A 24345-nucleotide genomic window follows, 5' to 3' on the forward strand; every position below is an offset into this window, starting at 1 on the left:
TTATAATATAGGAATTTTAGATTGTATATATGAAATCATTTTAAATAGTACACATCCAATAACTTTAAATCTAACGTCTGCAGAGGAAAGGAAAATCACACTATTACAAAGCAATTAGTATTGCAAAATAAAACTGTATAATGGCGTTCATTGACGTAATACAAGGTAGGAGATATCCTCTTCTTATTAGCTGTCATTCCCAAAGTTGCCTTCCCACCTCAAAGGCTGCTCTAACCAGCCCTAGCGCAAAGGCTCTCATGGCATATTATCTTTATTTCGTTATATAACGAAAAATGGATAATGTACGGAATTATAAGGAGTGGTAAGGGATAGCGAGCCAATGTGCAAAGTCAGTGTATCGGTTGGTGAACAAATATACTAAATAATATAACAAAACATTGTGATATGCCTAAACGCAAAGAACTTTCGTATAATTTTAACATATATTTACTATCGTTATGCATTTTGTTAAATTATGCCTTATGAAATAGTGATAATGTATGTGATTTCATATGCTAGTATAAGTTTTGATAAGGGAAAGCGAGCCAGTTTTGGATGCCACCCGATAATTCCTGGTTCATTATAAGCAATAGATAAAGGTTAGATGTAGAAGCACTTTTGATAATAAAGGAAATGAACAGATCGTGAACAACTCAGAAGATGCATAAAGAGATCTTGAAGTAAAGTTCATAAATACCCAAGGACCGGCAAAAGCAGAAGTAATGGAACTAATGGACTTAACACAGAAAAACACAATTATGTGCATCACCGAAACGCATCTGAAACAGCAAAATTGCTATTCTCAATAGGTAGTATCAGTGTGGTCCACTCAATGAGAGATGAGGATGGAACCAAAGGAGGTCTATTATTAATGCATAGATCCAAAGGAGATAACCAGTTTTAAAAAAGGAAAATCAGAACACAGATATCCAACTAGTAATTATAGAGGGTAGTAATTATAGAGCAACAAGATTTAACCTAATCCTAGTCTACATGTCAACTAGTGACATAGACAGAAACAATTGATTGATGAGCGCCTTACATCAAGCATTAAAGAAGACCACATAGGTACCTGCCTCTGATTGTCCTTGGGGACTTCAATGGGCATTTAGGTTTCGTAGGGACACAAAAACTTGACCAAAATGGAAAATACTTCATGGACCTAAATGGAAAAATATGACCTAACATTATTAAATGGAGATCTCAGCTGCAAAAGGGGAGATAATCTGGAATAGAGGAGATCAGAAGAGCACTATAGAATTTGCCCTGGTTAACCAAAATATGTATAAAAACTACGAATGTATGAAGATATATGAGGGAAAGTATGAATATCACCTATCAGACCACCACCTCATAAAAGTCCAATTCAGAATTAACACAAAAGTAAGAAAAACGTTTAAAAATGGAAGAAAAGAAATCAGATCCCTGAGAACAACAAAAGAGTCCACCAGGGAATATCTTGAATATATATAATGTGAACAAAGCCAACAAGACAGAAAAGGAGCTCTAACCCAGCTGGAGGAAACAATGAGTGAAGCAAAAACAAATAACCTAGAAAAGATAATGAATAAAAAGAAGGTTAAAGCAAGCAAAGCAAGAAGAAAGAGAACTATTATGGGTCACCAAAATCATAAAGAAAGAAATAAGCCAAAGAAAGATGTATATAACAAATTGAAAAGTTAAGCCACAAGCATACAAGAGAAGAGATTCTATGAAGAAGCATACTATTAACAAAGACGGAAAGTGCAGATAGTAATAAAGGAAACACATGAAGAATATGAAGAAAAAATTAGAAATGAGATAATGGATGACAAAAACAGACTACCTCAGAAAAAGAATGGGTCGGGATATACGACAAAAATAATAAGCAAGAGATTAATTAAGGAAGAATTCTACCCTGCGAAAGAAAGAGCTGGTCAAAATCAGGAGAACAATACACCAAAAAGAAGCAAACAAAATAAGAGAGATATGGAATGAGAGCAAAAAAGAACAGTATGAACATGACATGGAAGAAATGATGAAAAGACCAATGACAAGATAAGAAAAGCATAGGAGAGAAAACATGGATGGAGTGAATGACCCGATAAAGACAGAAATGAAAGAAAAGGAAAACTAATCAAATAAAGCACCAGGGACGAAATGAAACCAGTTCTGTTCAAACTATTCTTACAAAGCACCAACATTCAAAGAGAATTGGCAGAATGTTTAAACAGCATATTGAAAGGCAGGAAAATACAGAGCAGCTTGTTTAAGTAAAAAACAACATTTACACCCAAGAAACAACACCCCACAGTCAAAGATATTAGGTCAATTGCACTAACAAGTGTATCATATAAAGCAGTGGTTCTCAACCTTTATATGACCACGCCCCCTCTTAGAGGTCCTTCCTTCCATGCCCCCCTTGCATATGTAAGGGATTTCGAGGGATAGGCAGGGAGGTCAATAATTACAAACATTGTAAGCTCAACGACTCTAACTAGGGTAGCAGACTATAGGAAAGTTTTTTTTTTATTCAATTTTCCCCAGGGAAATTGCTGATGCCCCAGGTTGAGAACCACTGATATAAAGTTTTCATGGGGATTCTTAAACCCAAAATAGAAATCGAATTTAGAAATATAGAGAAAACAAATGAACTGCAATCAAGCTTTACTGTACAAATAAGAGGGATTGATAATTTATATATCTTAGAATATTGCATTCAAGAAATGTAGAGAAAAAAAGGACCAAATATTTGCGGTATCAATAGACTTCCAATGAGCATTTGACTCCGTTAATACAATAAAAGCTCATAGAGATCTTGATGGCTAATATGCTTTTATTTACCGATCTGCTGAGGGGGAGGTTGAAAATAGGAAAGAATGTATAAAAGAATTAAAATTCCACCTACTACTACTACTACCACATCGGCCAGAGTACTTATCATTATCATTTATTCTAATATCTAATAATGAAATAAATTATCTGTTTTTTTTTTATTATTTCCCCAGTGATTATATCTAACTTTCCCCTTTTCATCTATTAGATTTGAATGAAAACGTCAAATTCAAACGGGAACCACGAACGAGAAGTCCTTAGGAGACGACGCCCAAAACGTAAACAAACCGCCATTACCGGAATCCATTATTTGGCCTAATAATTACCATTATATTATTCAGTTTAATAGTAAATTACACGAATTTTTAATTATATTCCCACTGATTGCTTACAACTATCCCCAAATTGACTTATTAGAACGAATGAAAATAACCGAAACTACTTCTAAACCAGAACCACAAACATTAATACTGTAAAATAGAAGACGCTCAAAATGTCAACAAAGCGACGCCATTTACTGCCTTAGTAGCGTAACTTTATTCCAAGTTCAAACGTATTTTTCTCTTCTATAATTGCCATCTTTATAATCGAGACAATTCTTAATCAATCGTAATAATTGGCAAATTACAAGGATAACCGATAATTGCTGTAATACTGTGAGTAACAGATGTTTATACTAGCTAGGTTGCATCATTAACTTCTAGAGTTATAGCTATGTAGCCTCTGTTCTAGTACTCGAAGGTTACCCTATCGACCTTAGCCTTCTATGGGGTCTTGACCTGAGACTGTCTAAATGAAATGAGTTATATTTTATGATGTCTCAATGATTTACTCATAGGCTAATGTTGGGTTTAGGCTTGGCTGTAAATTTCTGTAGGATCTCATAAGTGTAGGCTACAGGATGCCTGTATCCTGTATCCTGGCTTACTTTATCCTAAGACTCTCTTGTTCAGTGATACTCTATGATTTTTTAATGATTTCATGGAAGGTTTAGGTACGGCAATTTAATCTATAGGGGAAACAACCGACTGGACTATCCGAGTCACTCTATCGCGTTTGAAGCCACTCTCTGAAATAGTACTTTAACACGTCCTGACACCGGAGATGGTCATCAGGCATGAGTAGTTAGTGGTGAGAGCAGGAGCTCGAGACCTCTACTCTCCTTTCAAAGTAAGTATTTTCTCCAAAGTTAGAAATTAAGGCCATAGGTATTTTAAGATTAAACAGAGGGTAATGAAAAGCCTGGCTCTATGCAGTGCACACTACCTCCATAACGCTTTCAAAATTTTTACGTACAACTACCAATATTTTGAAGATTGACACCATCTCGATGTTTACGGAGTCGCTTGTGTCAGCAAACTTCCCATTTCCTGTGCTAAATTCACACACCACTTGTACCCATAGACGCTGGGGCACTTTCATCACAACAATCGACTTCCAACCACTACTTTTTTTAAGAAAACTACGATTTTTGGTAGCAGAGGAAGAAGTGTGCACTAGATAATTATTTAAATAAATAGTTAAACGGTAGAAAAAGGTCATGAATTGCATAAATATTTTTACATATTCATGATTATTAATTTGAAAATATTCATTGTTGAAAAAGCAACTAGATTCCTGACTCAAATATCAACAATTTTGCTTGTGAACGGTGCCTATGGCGTTCTTCGCGCTCTTCAATTGTTTATCAGTGTTGCCAATTGGTATGTGTTTACCCGCCAAACTGGGTATAAGACTTACACAAAACCGGGGAAATAAGTGAAATTAGCGTATCTATTTGTAGTATATATGCACATTAGAGCAAATTTAGCATTATTGCATTACTTTGACAACTAGAATTCATGGAAATAGTTTGTAAATGCATTGGGATATGTGTGAAGCTCCATTAGATTGGCAACGATGAGTCATTTTGCCGTCGTCTGCTTGTATGTACTTCAGAAATATCTGTAATTTTGGGGGGTTGATTTGGGTGCAAAAAAGGGATAATAAACATGAATTAAATAAACATTTTGAAGTAACAAAGTAAAGTTTAAACTAAATAATGAGTAAAGTAAACAATTAAGGGAATAAAGCTTTGCACCTCATAAACTGTGTACTCGTGTGCTGCTTGCAACTGTGTTTGTGAAGTGAGCGCTTAGGAACCAGGAACCGCAACGTAGTTCAAGCGCAATTTGGAGTGAATTAAGACTAAAACATGTATAATTACAATCAAATAAGCACTAAGGAGTTTCAGTTGTGATGGTAGTAAGGCTAAAACCACCGATTACAAGGTAAAAATGAATTTCAGTTCAAACCATGAACCCGAGAATAAGAAGTTTCATACTTTCACTAAAAATAGGCAACAAAATGTTGTTTTATTGTGCTGATTACAACTGCAATCTTGAGTAAGATCAATAAACGTTACATATATACGCTAACATTGTTCAAATGAGTGCTGGGAAGGCTGGGAAAGATGGTGGCTTGGCTGTGGTTACGAATGGCAAGTCACGCGGTTGCCGCCGTATTAGATTTCAAAACTGCCTTGAAAACATATTTTACGAAGAGCTCACATGCTTATTTTAGTTCGTATGGCGCTTTCATATATCACATTATGTTGACGAAAATTCAATCTTCTGAATGGTATGCTTAAAGATGAAATTGTATTCTTGTTTTGCCAATTAAATATCAAGTGAATAAGGGTGAGCCACGCGATGACGATGGCTCCACTGCGGTATTTCCCCCTAACCCTATAGCCTAGGCTAGGCTATAGCCCCATGTCTTAGGTTATTTTTTCAATTGACACAAAAGACGAGTAGAGGAGGATTTATGCTACATAATAACTGGTGCAAATTGTGTCTTTCACCAGTGTTTGTCTTTTATTTTTATAAGCATTCACCTACTTACAATGGGGCTAGGTCCCAAAAAACCCATCGTTTGTTGGAGAAATCATATCTCGAATATAGCCTAACCTACACTGTGGTAAGTTTCATCCTTACTTATATGGTAGCCTAGCCTACACTACACATTATACTCTATACACATGTGGTATAGTAATTATTTTAATCAGCTAATTCTCTACATTCAATGATAATTCAGTACAATGAGAAATTGAATGACACTAACAAGAGTAAACCTAGCATATACTATGGTACGTTCAATGCAGTTTGACTTATGATATTTCAGTACAATGAGAAATTGAATAACACTTACAAGGCCATATACTACACATATGGTATAGTAATTATATCAGATAATTTTGGATGTTCATTGCATTCTGACATATGATAATTCAGTGCAAAAAGAAATTGAACATGAAATGAGAATCTGATCATATGATAATTCAATATAAAAAGAAATTGAACACGAATCAGATTCAGTCTGACATTGTCATAATTGAATGGTGTAAGGCTGTTGATGGGTACATATTATGAAATACAAACGTAGCAAATATCAATCTTTTCCACGAATCTTTTAAAAAGTCATATATTCCTTCACTGTATCCGATAATATTGTATGTATTCTCTTATTATTGTATTAATTATAGAATACTAACATAGTGTCATTGTTTTGGTTTGGCAATCTGCTGATGGCAGATACAAGTTTACTTCGCTGTACTTAACTCAATTCTGAGTGAGTTTTCTTGCTTCTAGTTAGCATAAATGAATATCTAGATACTTTACTTATATGGGACAAGGTAATTTTTCGTTATACAATGTGTTTTCAAGTTGAAATATAATTTGAATACATCTCGTAAACTAAATTATTTTCTCTGTGATAGATTGCATTGGGGGACATGTTTATTGTGTAAAAAAATTGATTCAGTTCGCTATTTTCACTTGATTCCATTGTGAGACAAGCTTTACGTTCCTTATCTTTTATTAGCGTAAGAACAATAGTAAAATATGTTTTTTCATGCCAGGTAGTTTTGATTAAAATAGTTCTCCATCAATTTTATCTATAGTTGTGTTTAATGGCATATCAAAGTTTACGGGAGTTTAGTCCTTGTGCTGATGCACGATAATAGTCATTAGCAGCTTGAACACTGTTTTCTCAGCTTAAGCTACAACTTTCAGTTTAAATTTACCAGTGTATATTACCTTCCAATCTTTTATCCATAGGGAATAAAGTTATTGCATAGAAATATATCAGTCCTATTCTACATAACATCATTTATAACATAACTGCTGTAATTGTTTACTATAGCTCGATGGTTGAAATACAAGCAAGATGGATTTTGTGATCCGATTCGGTTACACTTTGCTGAAAAGTTGTATCTCGTTCAGTTGTTCATGGCTGTACACATTTATGTAACGAATATAATGTTAAAAGTACTTTTATCATTCTCTTTTACTATTTTTAACTTACTTATCTAGAAGATGGGATAAAGACCCTCCCTGAGGAGGTATCAACCTGGTATGCTTCACCTACTGCATGGTAGTTCTACAAATTTCTAATGTTAGATTTCATAAACTTACTGGTAAATCTTGGCCTAGAATAAGAGAGAGAGAGAAAAAATTCTCCTTTTTCAGACTGCTAATGTTTGCTCCATGTCTTTATTTATCATATCTTCTGGTTAAATGAGTTAAAAAAGTAAAGGAGAATGATAAACGTATTGTTAGTAACGTCATACAGTGTTCCCCACATATTTGCTGGGTACGGGTACCAGACTCCCTGCAAATAGCTAGAACCTGTGAATAGTTGAAACCCTTATAAATAAAAATACTTAAAACTGCCTATTTTGTCAGTTAAAACGCAAGAAAAACTCACTAAAAATGTTTAGACAGGTAGTTGGCAACTTACGACTGCAATTCGTTCCGACCAACCGGTCGTAAATCAATTTGGACGTAAGTTGGCCCATGTTAATTTACTGTAAGAAAATTATACTAGCCTAGCCTACACTAGGGTAATCAGTACTATCTTTACATATAGGGTAGCCTAGCCTACACTACACAGCATACTTTATACATGTATGACATAGTAATTATAATTATTAATGTCAGCTAATTCTCTAGGTTCAATGCACATTGGCTTATGATAATTCAGTACATAGAGAAATTGAATAACATTTAACAAGTTAGCCTCGTGTATATGATGATGTTTTCATGGTACATATATCGTATATATACGAATAAAGTAACCTAGCCTACAGTATACTAGTATACTGTATACTACTGTGGTTTGGCTTGATTTTAAATCGGCAGCCATTAGATCATTTCACAGCCACCAGCGACACGCCACATATTGTTTACAACTTCAAGGCAGCAAAAATTATGCCATACACCCTTTGTTAGTAATGTGAATATGCAAAGTCAAATTTGTTTTTATATGGACCTTGGAACAATAAATATATATTTTATAAATACTCCGCTTGAGAAGGCTCAACCAAGCCAAACCTTTTAAATTTTAATGAAAACAATGAGACATTTGTCAAGCACAAATTCCTTACTCTGTATGTGCTTGAGAGACCGTTTTGATAATTTCTTTTATGTAACTGTGTATTTACCTATTCGATATGCCACCCATGAGATTATACAGTGGTACCTCGAGATACAAAATTAATCCGTTCTGAGGCGGCCTTCGTATCATGAGTTTTTCGTATCTTGAACTGCCTTTTACATGTAAAATGGCTAATCTGTTCCAAGCCCTTTTTTATACTTTACATTTATTTATTTATTTTTTTTTTTACAAAATTTCAATTTCTTCACCACTTTGAACTTTCTGTTTTTTCGTAGTATCACTTGGTTCTTCCTTTTTGCTTACTCCTACTAAAGGCCTCTTTAAAAAAATAACTATCCAAGGAAGATTGCTTCTGCCTACTTTTGACAATGCTCCTGAAACGTCTCAGGCAAACGTCATCGAACTGTACAAGCATACAACCTGTGTAAGCCTTTTCAGGGTGTCTCTTTTCTACAAATGATTGCACCTTATGAAAAGCAGCTAGAGCATCCTTAATTTCTGCCGTTGTCATAGAGTCGTTGTCCTCCTCCTTGCTGCTGCTAGAGAACTCTTCTTAAACGACATTATGTTGCATGGCCTCCAACTCCTTCAGGTCATTCATCGTAAGCTCCTCTTGGTGCTCCTCGAGAAGGTCATTGTCGTCTTCGTCAACGACCAGCCCCATGGACTTGACGAGTGCAACGATCTCGTCAAGATCTGGTTGCGAAACAGTTTCAAGATTGTCAACTGTTCCTGAATCTGCAGCACCAGCTTCGCCCACGTCGAATCCCTCGAATCTCGGGTAGATATGGCATCAGGCCAGAGTTTCCTCCACGAAGAATTCAAGGTTCGCCTCGAAACCTCCTGCCAAGCTTGGTCGATGAGTCGGATGCATATCACAATATCGAAATGCTCCTTCCAAAATTCACACAAGGTGAGGTTTGTGGTATCGGTGATGTTGAAACATCTCTTGAAAAGATGTTTCGTATACAGCTTCTTGAAGTTCGATATCACTTGCTGGTCCATGGGCTGGAGGAGAGGGGTGGTGTTAGGCGGAGGATAAAGAACCTTGGTAAACGAATACTCCACTAGGATATCTTCTTCGAGGCCAGGAGGGTGAGCAGGGGCATTGTCCAACATCAGCAGACATTTCAGAGGGAGGCGCTTCTCTTCCAAGGATTTCTTCACTGTCGGGCTGAAACACAGATTTGCCCACTCGGTGAACAAAAGTCTCGTTACCCAGGCTTTTGCATTAGCCCTCCACATCACTGGAAGCTTCTCCTTAAGCACTTTGTAGGCCTTGAAGGCTCAAGGAGTCTCGGAAAGATAGACAGGTAGGGTCTTCTCCTTGCAATCCCCACTGGCGTTGGAACAAAGTGCAAGCATAAGCCTGTCTTTCATAGTCTTATGCCTGGGTAGCTTCTTCTCTTCCTGCATGATGTACGTCCGACGAGGCTTTTTTTTCCAAAAAAGGTCAGTCTCATCACAGTTGAAAGCTTGCCCTCGTTGATCGTCCTCTCGTCGAACATCTTAATAAAGGCTTTGGCCGCTATCGTGTCCGAGCTGGCAGCCTCCCCATGCTGCACCACCGAATGGATGCCAGTCCGTTTTCAGAATTTTTCGAACCACCCATGAGAAGCCTTGAACTCTGGGGTTGGTGTCGATGTCCCTTCTCCTCCATCGTCTTCGCCCTGGGCAATCAAATTGATGAAAATAGCGCTGGCCTTGTGGCAGATTACCGTCTCCGTTATCGTATCGCCAGCAATTTCTTTGTCTTTTATCTAGACAAGAAGCAGCCTTTCCATCTCATCCTCTCGCTAGACAAAATAGTCACGCCCTTGGAAGGTGTAGCTGCTTTGATGATATCCTTCTGCTTAAGGATGGTGCCTATTGTCGACGGATTTTGGCCGTATTCCTTTGCGGTCACACTCAATCGCATACCAGCTTCATATTTTTTAATGATTTCCATCTTCTTCTCCAAAGAAAGCATCCTCTTCTTTCTGTGAACTTCAACTTTCTTGGGAACCATGACTACGTATATGCTGTACCTAATTATGTTATGTAGTATACGTATGTAGTAAAGTTCTCACACAACACAATAAAGTAGTACTACAACGAAATCGCTAACGAATTTACGTTAATAAACGAAATCGTATAGAACGAACGAATTCCGCATGCTTACGATACCGATGATGCTGCGAAGTGGCCGAAGAAGCACGCCAATACGTAAATGCACGATGGGAGAGATGCTGACCAACAGGAGAGAAGGATCTTATGGCGGTGACTAGCATCAGGAACTAATGGGAGAGTGGAAGGATGGTGGCGAGTCTACTCAGTTGGCGGCGCGCGAGTTTTAAAATTATCGGTGATCCGGGCGAATCTCAGACTTTACAGCAACAACCTTTCGTATCTTGAGCAATTTTCGTATGTAGCGCCGCAAAAATCTTCTTATTTGCTTTCGTATCTCGAGTTTTTCGTAAGTTGAGCCTTTCGTATCTCAAGTTACCACTAGAGGCAAGAAGTGCAAGCATAAATCTTTATCCATGGTAGAAAATTTGTATTTCATTAGGAAATAGTTTACTGTTAATTTTCCTTAATAGATGGCGTTGGTGTGCTTTGTTTACAGTTTGACGGCGACATTCAAATGCACAGTTATCGCCAAAATTCATTCATTATTTTTTTCATCTCTTTATCTTCTACAATAAAAATTAATTAAGAAACTAATAGCGATAATTATGAAGCTATGAAATTTTGGAGGTTCAATGCATTCTGACTATGATATATAAGTAAAAAAAAAAATATTGGACATGAAACAGGAATCTGATTCGGACCGACATCGGCATACCTAATTGAGCGATGTCAGGCTGCTGACGGCTACGTATATTTATGAATTAAAAATGCAATGAATATGCATCTTTTCCATGAATCTTTTAAAAAGTTGTACATTATTGTATCCAATAATATTGTATGTATTCTCATATTATTCTATCATAAAATACTAACAAAGCAGTCAATGTTTTGGTTTGGAAATCAGCTGATGGCAAATATGAGTTTAGTTTGCTGTGTTTATGTTTTATTTTGCCGTATTTAATGCAATTCGGAGCAGACAAGGTAATTTGTCATTGTACGACATGCTTTTAAGTCGAAATATGAATTTAATATGTCTCGTTAACTAAATTATTTTCTTCATTTACAGATTGCATTGTGGGAATGTTTATTGTGCAAAAATATTACGTGATTCCATTCAGTATTTTCTCTTGAGTTCTTTGTAGTACGAGCTTTACTGTTGATTACATTACTTATCTTTTATTGGCATGAAAACAACAGTAAAATGTGTTCTTTCAAGATCTGAAGTTTTAATTAGAATTAATCTCTCAATTTTATCTACGGTTGTGTTTGATGGTATAAGTTTACTGGAGTTATATCCTTGTTGCCGATGCATGATAATAGTCATTAGCAGCGCGAAAAGTTAGTTGTGTGTGTGGAGAGGTGGGAGCAGGGGAAAAACTGTCGTATGTTCAGCGGGACACCATTCTTTCTTGCTCGAGCTGCTTCCCAGTCATTTTAGTTGTGGGTGGTCGTAAAGTCGATCAGTCATAACTCGCATAGGTCGTAGGTCGAGAACTAGCTGTTCCTGTTTTTTTATTAGTTTTATCATAAAAAGTGTATTTTATGGTGAAATTGCTAAAACAACCCAGGAATTTGTGGATATTTCTAAGAAAAATACCACAAATAATGTGGGTATATGTTCCAGAGAGAAATCTGTGAATATGTGTCCGCGAATCCAGAGTCTGTGAATACGGCGTGTTGACTGTAATCGTTGCTTAAATACTACAGCCATAAACAACTGAATGAAAACAGTTGCTTTGCTACAACAACTGACAAAGTCTGATAATAACAATGTATTGCTTTCATTTCAACTATTATTTTGTAGTAAAAAATTACTGTAGATTTGTTACAAATGACGTTGATTAAGTAGAGCAAATATTTTTGCATTATATATACCTTTATTTGATATCAAGAAATTATTGGCAAGGAAACATAGTACTGCTAAATTTAAGATGCAGTTGCAGCAGAAGCTGATGAAAAAAAATGTTCACACTGCTATTGACTATAAATTATCGTCATTAGGAACATGGATGAAAGTCGACTGCAAATAATAGTGTAGAAAAAAGTAATTAAAAAAATGCTGGTCATGAGAGAAGACATTTTACTGTTGTTTTCACGCCAATTAAAGATAAATATGCAAATCTCATATTATTATGAAATAGGAAGAAAATAGCTAATGGAATTTATTGCATACATTCCGAACAATTATACAGCTGTAGCTTCGCTACATGGCAGACAAAAGATTCAAACTTTCGTAGTAGTGCCGCCATCACTGATGTAGGTGATGTCATCTCCCACCAGTCGAGGGAGGAACAGGTACAACAGACCAGGTGTAGTCAGTTCATTCTCTGCCAGTTTCTGGTTAACTTCAGTGGTGGTGCAGACATTTTCTCAGTCACTGGATGGTTTTTGACTGTCGTATTTTGGTGAAGCACTCAACTTCGTGTTTTCGCTAGTTGTCTGCTTTCATTTTAGTTAGTTTAACTGCATTTAGTTGTGGCATTCAGGCCATCATGTCAGATTCTAGCCTGTCAGGTGTTAGGTTTTGTGCCGGAGGGTGCAAGGTTAAGCCTATTTACGATCCACACTCAAAGTGCATTAAATGTAGAGGTATTGGGTCTGAGTGTACCCGTGAATCGGCTTGTGATAAATGTAAAGATTCCAGTGACAATCAATGGAAAGTTTTTCTAGCAAATTCTCATAAACTAGTAAAGGATAGGACGAGGAAGGCAGCTCTAAGAGCGTAGCCTCTTCTGCATTGTCCTCAGATCCAGTTTGTCCTGTCTCTCCTTTTCCTCCTCCTCAAGCCATGTTTCAAATCTTGAGTCCTCCTTCTACTCCTTTAACTCCTTTACCAGCTTCCTGTGTAGTTTGTTCCTACGCTATTGCCAGCCTTGAATCTAGGTTCAAGAAAAAGTTTGATGTTCTTGCTAGTACAGTTATGGAGTTATGTTTGTTCCAGCACGATATACAAACCCTCGATCCTTTACATAAGGAAATACTCTCAGCGTAGCTGGAATTACGGCTGTTAAATTCTTGAACAAGGTGGTTAAGCAGTAACTACCGTGTAGCAGGCGGGTAGGCTAGCCTGCCTGGATGTAAACACACCACTTTGCTTTTGGCCGCCTTCCAATGAAGACATGTGTTTGTGAGTTCTTGCTGACTGGTCGTTGATCATTTTTACCCGGTGGGATCTTTCTGGTTTATTTTTGTTTTTTAAATAAATATGTATATTCGGTGTTTGATATTAATATTAAATTCAATTAATATACAAACCCACTTTTGTGATAGTCTTTATAGCCGCCTTTCAACTTTGTGTTAAGAGTCAGCGGCAAAGGTATGCCAACATATTATTTACATTCTTTCGCCCTTTAATGAGGACGAGATATGTATTTAACGTGAAGACGAGACATGTATTTAACGTGAGTGATATTGATCCTGTAATGAGACAATTACGCCTACGCTTGGGAATTACCGAGGGAACTTCAGAGGTTTGTCCTTGTTTTGTTTATTTGGTAATTTCTCTTCTCCTTCATCCTTTCACTTACTATCGGACAAGGTAGAAGAGTGTTGGTGTTTGGGGGATCTCCTCTCACCTCGGAGGGCGGTGTCCTCGGATGCGAGAGGAGTATCCTTATTACTTTAATAATTTTTTCTTTATTTTACAGACTCACAGTGGTGATTGTGTTTACAGCAGCATTGGTTGGATAGCTCTTCAAATTGCTTGTACCTGTGACTCGTAACATATGATACCGATCCTCAAGTGTGTGTACTGATCCCCTGCTGGTAATCATGTTCATTTACCACTACTACTCTGGAGTTACGTCACTGGAGGAAGCTTTCACTGCTGCCGTGATGTTTATCTATTCCTGTGGTAGAAGTCTGGCAGATTTTGGAGGTATCAAAGAGGAAGAGAGCTCATCAAGTGTCGTCATCCTCCTCGTCAAGATCATCATATGTTCATGTCTCCACCCCTTCGACTTCTAAGGCTCTTTGCCGTAGAAGAGAAGGTGGTCTCCCCCCTATGAAGTCTCGTCACGGGACTTCTAAGGGTCTGTCTCGCTCCGGTGAGACAGGTGGGTCTTCTGTTGGTCCTTCCGTTCCTCCAGGAACGGGGCCCGTCTCTCCTTCCTCAGGGAAGAAGAAGACGGGGACCATGGAGGTACCAGCCACCGCTGGTACCTCCTCTCCCAGCTCCAGAGGTTCCACCTCCAGACCAGGAACCGTCTCGGTTTCTCGCTCGGGAGCATCACCAAGTGTACAGTCACCTACGAGTGACCGTGCAACCAAGGTCCAGACTGCTGAGTACTCTCACCGTCAGGACCCAGGCACGGAGCGGAAGGATGGTAAGAGTCGCTCAGGTGACTCTCGGTAGACCGGCGATCGCTCATGCAGCGATCGTCAGGTACCCAGGGCTGACGTGACGTTCCCGCCGGACCATGCACGCAGAGACCACTGGAGGCTGCCCATCCAACCCTCTTGAGAGGTTTCGGCCTCGACGAGGATTTGGACGAGTTGGAGGATGGTATCGGCTGTCTCCTGTCAGGTGCACGCTCAGCCCCACCCAGATGATGGTCTCGTTTGCGCGACTGAACAGTCTTGGTGGTGGCAGACGCTTCGCCTGCTAAGCGAGAGTTTTGTAACCCTCCTCGAGGAAGCGTTCTCTCCACTGCTCCTCCGTCAGGTCCTCCTTCCCAGGTCGTCGTGGGGCCTGCTGCTTTGGCAGCTGCCACAGCCCCTTCCTGGATGGGAGAACCTTCCTGAGGAAGTTAGTGAAGAACATGAGGAAGGTGTCGTCATCGTCTTCGTCATCGTCTTCTGCCACCTCTTCCCCTCTGACTTCCAAGGCCTCCCAACCGAGGAAGAAGAAGGTGGCCTCGTCCCCCACACCCCCAAAGAAATCTTGCACAGGGACTTCTAAGGGTCTGTCTTGCTCCGGTGAGACAGGTGGGTCTTCCGCTGGTCCTTCCATTCCTCCGGGAATAGGGCCCGTCTCTCCTTCCTCAGGGAAGAAGACAGGGACTGTGAAGGTACCAGCCACCACTGGTACCTCCTCCCGGCTCCAGAGGTTCCACCTCCGGACCGGGAAACATCTCACCAGACTGTTCACGTGGTGAGGCTGGGAAGAGGTCCCCCCGGTCACCACTGGTACCGTGGCACGTTGAGAGGACAGTGCTCGCTCTCACTGCATTAGTGGACACTACCAGTCACCCAAGCATCGCTCCCACCGGGACCGGACGGCTCGCACGACTGGTAGCAGCTCCCCTGACGCCCAAGACTGATGCTACCATCCTCAGTCCAGCACTTCTCCGCAAGGAGACTGCTGCTCCAGACCTGCAGCTCGATCGCCACCGTGGGTTGGTGATTGCCTGCGGTCCTCCCAGCCTACTGGTTCTGCTGATAGGCAGGGTAGGAGTGCTCATAGCAGCTCCCCTGACACACGAGACCGACACTATCATCCTTGGTCCAGTGCTTCTCTGCAAGGAGACCGCTGGTCCAGACCTGCTGCTCGATCACCACCGTGGGTTGGCAATCGCCTGCAGTCCTCTCAGCCTACTGGTTAAATGTAAGGATGCTTCGGTATCTGGACGATTTGATAGTCCAGGCCGACCCTCTAGAGAAATGTCTCCGGTCGAGGGAGATAGTTCTGTCTCTTTTTATTGAGTTGGGCATTCGTGTCAACTTCGACAAGTCCAATTTAATCCATTGCCAGATCATGACTTATCTGGGGATTGTTTTGAATTCCCAGATTTTGAGGGCTTCTCTCTCTCATAAACGGATAGACAGGCTTCTAAGTCTGGCTGAAGAATTTCTGTCCTCCGTAATGCAGCTAGTTTCTCTTTGGAGGACTCTCCTGGGCCATTTGTCATCCCTCATCCAACTGGTTCCCAGAGGTAGTCTCAGAATGAGGTCCCTTCAGTCGTCGCTTCGCCTGTCATGGGATTTCATGTCCGAGGACACGATAGTCACCTCCTCTCCACAATGTCAGAAGGATCTCTGTTGGTGGATGCAAGTTCACTGCCTCAAGTCAGGGACATCTCTTCTTTCAGTTCTGCCGGACCTAATGTTTTGATCAGACGCCTTGGATCAAGGTTGGGGCGCACACCTGGGCTCTGAAGCTGTCAGAGGAAGAGAGGATCATGTCAATAGATTGGAGGGCACTAAGGGCAGTGTACCTAGTCCTTCTTTCATTTCTGGCTCAACTGTTGGAGTCTGTTGTAGCGATCTTCGTCGACAACACCACAGCAGTCTCGTACTTAAGAAACCAAGGTGGCACACAGTCAGACCTTCTCACTCAAGAAGCCCGAACAATCCTGTGTTGGGCAGAAGACAGGAGGATTACGTTGGTCCCTCAGTTTATCCTGGGCCATCACAACGTCTTAACAGACGCATTGTCGAGACCGAATGAAGTTCAAGGGTAGGAATGGACACTATGCCACGAAGTCTTCAACAGCTTCAGAAAAAAGTGGCCTGTTACAGTCGATCTGTTTGACACCTCACTGAACTTTTGGTGCCAGATCTTCTTCCCTCCTTACCAGACTCCTCAGAGTGCCAGGACAGATGCTCTTTTGCAGGACTGGGAGGGCAGTCCTTCACAAAGTGAGGGCAACCAAGCATCTGGATCTCACCTTGATCACCCCCTTCTGGCCACAGAAGGAGTGGTTTCCCGACCTACTGGAAGTGCTGGTGGAGCCTCTCATTCGTCTGACAGAGAGACCAGATCTCAGACAACTTCATTTTCATCGGTTCCATCAGAGGCTCCACATGCTTCATCTTCATGCCTGGAGACTGTCAGGAGATTCTCCAAGCACAAAGGGTAATCCTCCAGAGTGGCTCGACAGTTGGTTCTTGCCAGACGGCAATCAACTAGAGTAAATTATCAGGGTAAAAAATGGTCGGTTTTCAGACATTGGTGTAGGTCTCAAGGTCCTTCAATTTCAAGAACTTCCTTACCAAATATAGTTGAGATTTTAGTTCATTTATATAATGACAGGGGCCTGTCACCTTCGTGCATTGAGGCTTATAGGTCGATGCTTTCGTAGGTTTTTAAGGCGAGGCTCCCTGAAATCTGTTCTTATGTCATTAGAGACTCAATTCGATCTTTTTTCCCATCTCAACCCAGTCCGCAGTGTTCTCCTCCTACAAGGGACGTTAATAAAGTCCTTCAAGCCTTAAGGTTCCCTCCGCCCCTGAATATGGTCGATTTTAGGGACCTCTCTTCTAAGACATTTTTCCTTGTCTTGCTGGCAACAGCCAAGAGGGTGCATGAATTGCAAGCACTATTTTCTGGTTGCCAGATCTGGACAAGACATGATTTTGTCATACCTTCCCGATTTTGTCGCAAAGACTGAATCGTCTGATAATCTCATTCCAAGGTCTTTTCATTCTGAAGTCGCTGGTCGACTTTGTCAGTAATTTGAATGAGGAATTAGTTCTTTGCCCTGTTAGGGTGTTCTCATGCTATTTACATCGCACGAAGGACATTCAGGGTCGTCCCCATCATCTGTTTGTTTCACCCCGAAATGTCAAGAGACCTATGTCAAAGAATAGTGTATCCTTTTTCCTCAGAGATCTTATTGTTAAAACTGGCGGTTCGGCTGCCTGTGAATCCCTCTATTCTTCTTCTTGGGGTTTCGGCCTCAAAGGAGAATAGTCTATTGGGGGGAGGTGATAGTTCTCTGCTGACAATTACCACTCATAATTATGTGGTTGTGATCTGCTCAACTCACTCAACTCAGCTCGGCCTGTCCGGGTCAGCCAAATGAACTCTATGTCCTTGATCAGATCGGTTCTTTGCCATAGCATAACGCCCTCCTTTCCCATGTTACAGTCTTCGTGCAGTCCTGGTGTCATCTCCTAGAGAAACAATTTCCACAGGAAGGGGTCATCGTTTTCATCCTCGTCAGTCTCATCTTCTACTGCCTCCTCCCTTTCTCCTCCTAGACTTAATATGTTGTACTTTGCTCTTCAGTGCAATTCTCTTTTGAGTTGTCTCCTCATGGAAAAGCAGCAGCTTGTTTCTCTTCATTGGTGCTGTGAGTGTTGTGTTATTAGAATCTAGAACATTTCACAAACCTACACATTTATGAATTAACAATTTATGCAAAACACATAGCCGCGATATTAAAGAATGGTTACGAAAAATTCAGGTTACGAAACCAAAGACGAAGATTTTTTTGCTTCTGTGTACGAAAATAATTCAGGTTGTGAAAGGGTAAAGTCCGAGATTCAACCGGGCTGCTGAGAACAATTTTAAAATTAGCGCACCGCCAACTCAGTAGACTCGCCACCATCCTCCCGCTCTCCCATTGGTTCCTGATGCTAGTCACCGCCGTAAGATCCTGCTCTCCTATTGGTCAGCATCTGTCCCATCATGCCTCTATGTAAAGGCGTTCCTTGACCAATTTTTGCGGCAGCGCTATCGTAAACACTGGAATTCATTCGTTCACATATATTTCGTTTGTTAATGCACGTTTGTGTTAGTGATTTCGCTTTCGTTGTACTGTAAGTTACTTTATCGGGTTGTGTGTGAACTTAACGTTATTAACCATGGGTCCCAAGAATGTTGCTGAAGTTCATGGAAAGAAGAGGATGCTTTCTATGGAGAACGAAGATGGAGATAATCAAGAAGTGTTAATGTTTTCTGCCATCTGTTAATGTGTTTCGTAAAGTTTAGTGTTAATGTTTTCTGCCATTTTTTGATGTGTTTCATAAAGTTAAATGTTCATGTTTTCTGCCGTTTGTCCTCCTCCTCTGTCATCACTTTCGGACATTGACTCACTAGAAAGGTAAGGTTCCACATTTTACTACATACGTGCGTACATGTACATACAGTATTTCTTGTACCCTGTACACTAATACACTTTATTTACAGGTACAGTCATGGTTATGTTAGGTATTGAATGTTCCAAATTGTTGTATTTCATTGTTTATTGGTCATTTTAGCTTTATTATAAAATTTACTGTGGTGTTTTTGTAGGGCTTGGAACGAATTAGGCAATTTACATGTAAAACGTAGTTCTAGATCCAAAAAATCAGGTTATGAAGGTCGCTTCGGAACGGATTAATTTCGTAACCTGGGGCACTACTGTATGTAGCTTATACAGATATTTCAGGATAGTGATATTTTGGGATAATTATTTTTATCCGAAAAAATGTGTGAAATCAATATATTTGTTAATGAAATAGATACAATTTGTCAAGGAAATCAAATGTTTATCTGCTAGAAAGTAATTATTGTATTTATTGTTAATAAAAGAAAATTTTTATACATTCAACTTCCCTGTCAGATATATACTTAGCTATAGACTCCGTCGACCCAACAGAAATTCGAATTTCGCGGCACACACTACAGGTAGGTCAGGTGATCTACTGCCCTGCCGTTTTTCATCGCCATCGATCTTCTGGGCTGTCTTTTGCAGGGAAGTGCTGGATCTTTGGTTTGGCATACGCTTTTAGTAACTTTTTAATGAATTTGGATTCGAATTTTCGAAGAAAATTTTACGTGAAACTACCGAGTTTTTCGGTGGACACTCACATATGTTGCAATAAAGGGAAATATTAATATCTATTCACTAATACGCGTAAGAAGTGTTAAAACTTGATTGAGGAAATATAAACACTCTAACTTCCTGCTTAAGGAAGTCACAGAAGCATATGACTAGAAACGCTTCCTTTAGAAACTTTAATAATTCTCGTGCTAACTAGCAGTTAGAGTATTAACCTTTAAACGCCGAAGCGGTAAATAAAAAATTGTCTCCCGTGTGCCGGAGGGGTTTCGGAGTGAGCGCGGAAGCGGAAAAATTTTTTTTTTTTTTAAATCACAGCGCGCTTAGTTTTCAAGATTAAGAGTTCATTTTTGGCTCCTTTTTTTTTCATTGCCTGAAATTTAGTATGCAACCATCAGAAATGAAAAAAAAAATTATCATTATCATATATAAATAATGCGATATATGATAGCGCAAAAACGAAATTTCATATATAATTGTATTCAAATCGCGCTGTGCGCAAAACGATTAAAGGTAACAAGTTACTTTTTTTTCGTTGTAATGTACACTAAATTGCAATCATTTTGGTATATAACACATTGTAAAACGATAAAAGCAGCACAGAGAAAATAGTATCACAAAATGATGCATGAATTCGTAACGCGTGGAAGAAAAAAAATAATTTTTTATTAAAATTCACCATAAATCGAAATATTGTTATAGAGACTTCGAATTTGTTTTAAGATGAAGATAAATGATGGAATATTACGATACTGTAAGAGTTTTAGCTTACAATTGCAGTTTTTTACCATTTCGGACGAGTTAAAGTTGACCAAATGTCAAAATTTTTTTATAAATTTTTTTTATATGCAAATATTCCAAAAATGAGAAATGCTACAACCTTCAAATATTTTTTGTTGTATTTTGCATGTTTTTGCGCACATTTTCATATATAAAACTCTATAAAAAGCCTAATATGAAAAGGCACAAATATTAGGAGAATGTGACCTACGCATTTCGGAGATTTTCGGCCGAGAATCGGCGCGCGGAGGGAATAAAATATTTTTTTCAAAAATTCACCATAAATCTAAATATTGTTCTAGAGACTTCTAATTTGTTTTAAAAGAAGATAAATGATTGAATATTACTTGACTGTAAGATTTTTATGTTAAAAATGCGTTTTTCGACCATTTCGGTTGAGTCAAAGTTGACCGATCGTAGTTTTTTTCCTATTTATCTTAATTTTTATGCAAATATTTAAAAAATGAGAAATGCTACCACCTTCAAATATTTTTTGTTGTATTTTGCATGTTTTTGCGCACATTTTCATATATAAAACTCTATAAAAAGCCTAATATGAAAAGGCACAAATAATAGGAGAATGTGACCTACGCATTTCGGAGATTTTTGGCCGAGAATCGGCACACGGAGGGAAGAAAATAGTTTTTCAAAAATTCACCATAAATCGAAATATTGTTCTAGAGACTTCGAATTTGTTTTGAAGTGAAGATAAATGATTGAATATTACTAGCCTGTAAGATTTTTATGTTAAAAAGGCGTTTTTTGATTTTTATGCAAATATTTAAAAAATGAGAAATGCTACAACCTTCAAATATTTTTTGTTGTATTTTGCATGTTTTTGCCCACATTTTCATATATAAAACTCTATAAAAAGCCTAATATGAAAAGGCAAAAATAATAGGAGAATGTGACCTACGCATTTCGGAGATTTTCGGCCGGGAATCGGCGCGAGGAGGGAAGAAAATAGTTTTTTTCAAAAATTCACCATAAATCTAAATATTGTTCTAGAGACTTCCAATCGTTTTTAAGTGCAGATAAATGATTGAATATTACTAGACTGTAATATTTTTATGTTACAGATGCGTTTTTAGACCATTTCGGTTGAGTCAAAGTTGACCGATCGTAGTTTTTTTCCTATTTATCTTACTTTTTATGCAAATATTTCAAAAATGAGAAATGCTACAACCTTCAAATATTTTTTATTGTATTTTGCATGTTTTTGCACACATTTTCATATATAAAAATCTATAAAAAGCCTAATATGAAAAGGCAAAAATATTAGGAGAATGTGACCTACGCATTTCGGAGATTTTTGGCCGAGAATCGGCACGCGGAGGGAAGAAAATAGTTTTTCAAAAATTCACCATAAATCTAAATATTGTTCTACAGACTTCCAATTTGTTTTAAGTGAAGATAAATGATTGAATATTCTAGATGTTAATGTAATTTGCTTACCCTAAACCAATATATATAGTATATATATATTATATATATATATATATAATATATTATATATATATATATATATATTATAATATAATTATATATATAGATAGATAGATTAGATAGATAAGATTAGATAGAGAGATAGATAGATAGATAGATGATAGATAGAAAGATAGATAGATAGATAGATAGAATAAGATAGATAGAAGATAGATTAGATAGGATAGTAGATAGATATATAGGGATATATATATATAATACCCATATAGATAATATATATATGTATATTATATATATATATATATATATAGATGACTATACATTATATTAATATATATATTATAAATTATATATAGATATATATAGATATATACTAGATCTATATATATATATATATATATATATATATATATATATACATATAGATTATACAGATATATATACATATATATATTACATATATATAGAACATATATAGATACAGAATTAGAATATAAGATGAGATATAGATAGATATATATATAAGATATAGATACATATATATAGATATATATATATATATAAAGATATATATATAGATAGATATATATATATATATAGAGAGATATAACGATTAGATATTATATATATATAGAAGATATACATATATACTAATATATATATATATATATATGTTAATAATTATATATACAGATATGAGATAGAGAGGATTATAGATATATATAGATATATATATATGGGTACAAAAGATATATATAAGATATATATATATACAAAATAATTAGATATAAAAATAAGATAATATATATATATGAGACATATAGACTATTATAATAGAAGAGGACAATGAGAGATATAGATACACAATAATAAGATATATATACAGATAGATGACATATATATATAAGATATACATTATAAATATATTATATAAATATATATAAATATAATTATATATAAGATATATATATTATATATAGACATATATATATATACATATATATAGAGAGAACATATAGATAGAGATACATATAGATATATATAGATATATATCAATAGAAATATTAGACATATATAGAGATATATATAAGATAGCTATTATATATATATCTATATATATATATATATATATATATATATATATATATATATACATATATAGATATAGATATATAATATATATATATATATATATATATATACATAATTAATATATTATATATATATATATATAATAATATTATATTTATATATACATATATACTATAAAAATATATAAAATATATATATATTTTTATTTATACCATACATATAAAAGGAACATACACATATATACATATATCTATATATATATTATTATATATATATATATATAGATATACTATATATATATATATATATATATATATATATATATATATACATATATATATATATATATATATATATTATATATATATATATATATATATAGATAGAAAAATCCATATATATTTAAATTTTTCGATCTAGGTACCAATGCAACTAAATAAAAGGAATGCAGGTGACACATTTCTTTTCGCATACAATGAAATGTCTTATTATTATTTTATCATGCACAGATATGGATATATAAAAACTTGTAATAAATATAAAAATAAATATAAAATAAATGCAGAATACTCACTCGTAATCCTGACTCTTCGTTCTATTCTTGTTTTCTCCCTCCTCCATTGAAAAGAGTTGCATTTTTTTCCTCTCGACATGACGAGGTACAGGTGGAGGAGGGTGACACGCGCCCTTACTGCTGATGGGCCCGGCGGCCCCGTGCGCCCTCCGCTGTCGGTTTATGGGGCACACTCCAATACATGACCGTAGTGTGGTATTTACGGTCACAGTCCCCTATCCTGCAAAGAGCAATTTTGCAGGTACGACAGAAGAACGGGTGTCTCCTTCTGCCAATTCATACGGCACACACCCGGCACCATTTCTGCCTTCGCCCTTCTAAGGCCTCCAGTGTGTGATCCCCTGGCTGTAGCCGACACACAGGGTCCACTACCCGACGAGAAGCGGTGATGGTGGGGCTGGCAGCAAGAGGTGCGTCGTCAGCAGGGGCGGCGGCAGCAAAGAGGTTAGCATTGCGTCGTCAGCAGGGGCGGCGGCAGCAGGGGCGGCCGCAGCAGGGACATCGTCAGCTAGGGGCAGATCTGCAGCTCGGGGCAGGGGGTCAGTGATGGAAGGCCACTCATGGGGATCGAAGTTGATGAGGGCATTCCCGGCTACCTCTAGGAAC

At 37.7% G+C, this 24345-nt stretch overlaps 1 long non-coding RNA gene and 1 pseudogene across 1 annotated transcript in view; one reads left to right on the forward strand and one right to left on the reverse strand.

The window, feature by feature from the left end:
- The window catches only part of LOC135204737 (zinc finger protein OZF-like), a 500203-nt pseudogene that overhangs the window by 336269 nt on the left and 139589 nt on the right, over positions 1 to 24345 (reverse strand).
- LOC135204736 (uncharacterized) overlaps positions 3321 to 24345 on the forward strand; it is a 48396-nt gene continuing 27371 nt past the window's right edge. The window contains exon 1 of the long non-coding RNA XR_010312320.1: positions 3321 to 3470. This is a non-coding gene — a long non-coding RNA (uncharacterized LOC135204736). The remainder of the gene's footprint in view (positions 3471 to 24345) is intronic.

The sequence above is a fragment of the Macrobrachium nipponense genome, chromosome 47 (genome assembly GCF_015104395.2).
Source record: "Macrobrachium nipponense isolate FS-2020 chromosome 47, ASM1510439v2, whole genome shotgun sequence".
NCBI lineage: Eukaryota > Metazoa > Arthropoda > Malacostraca > Decapoda > Palaemonidae > Macrobrachium > Macrobrachium nipponense.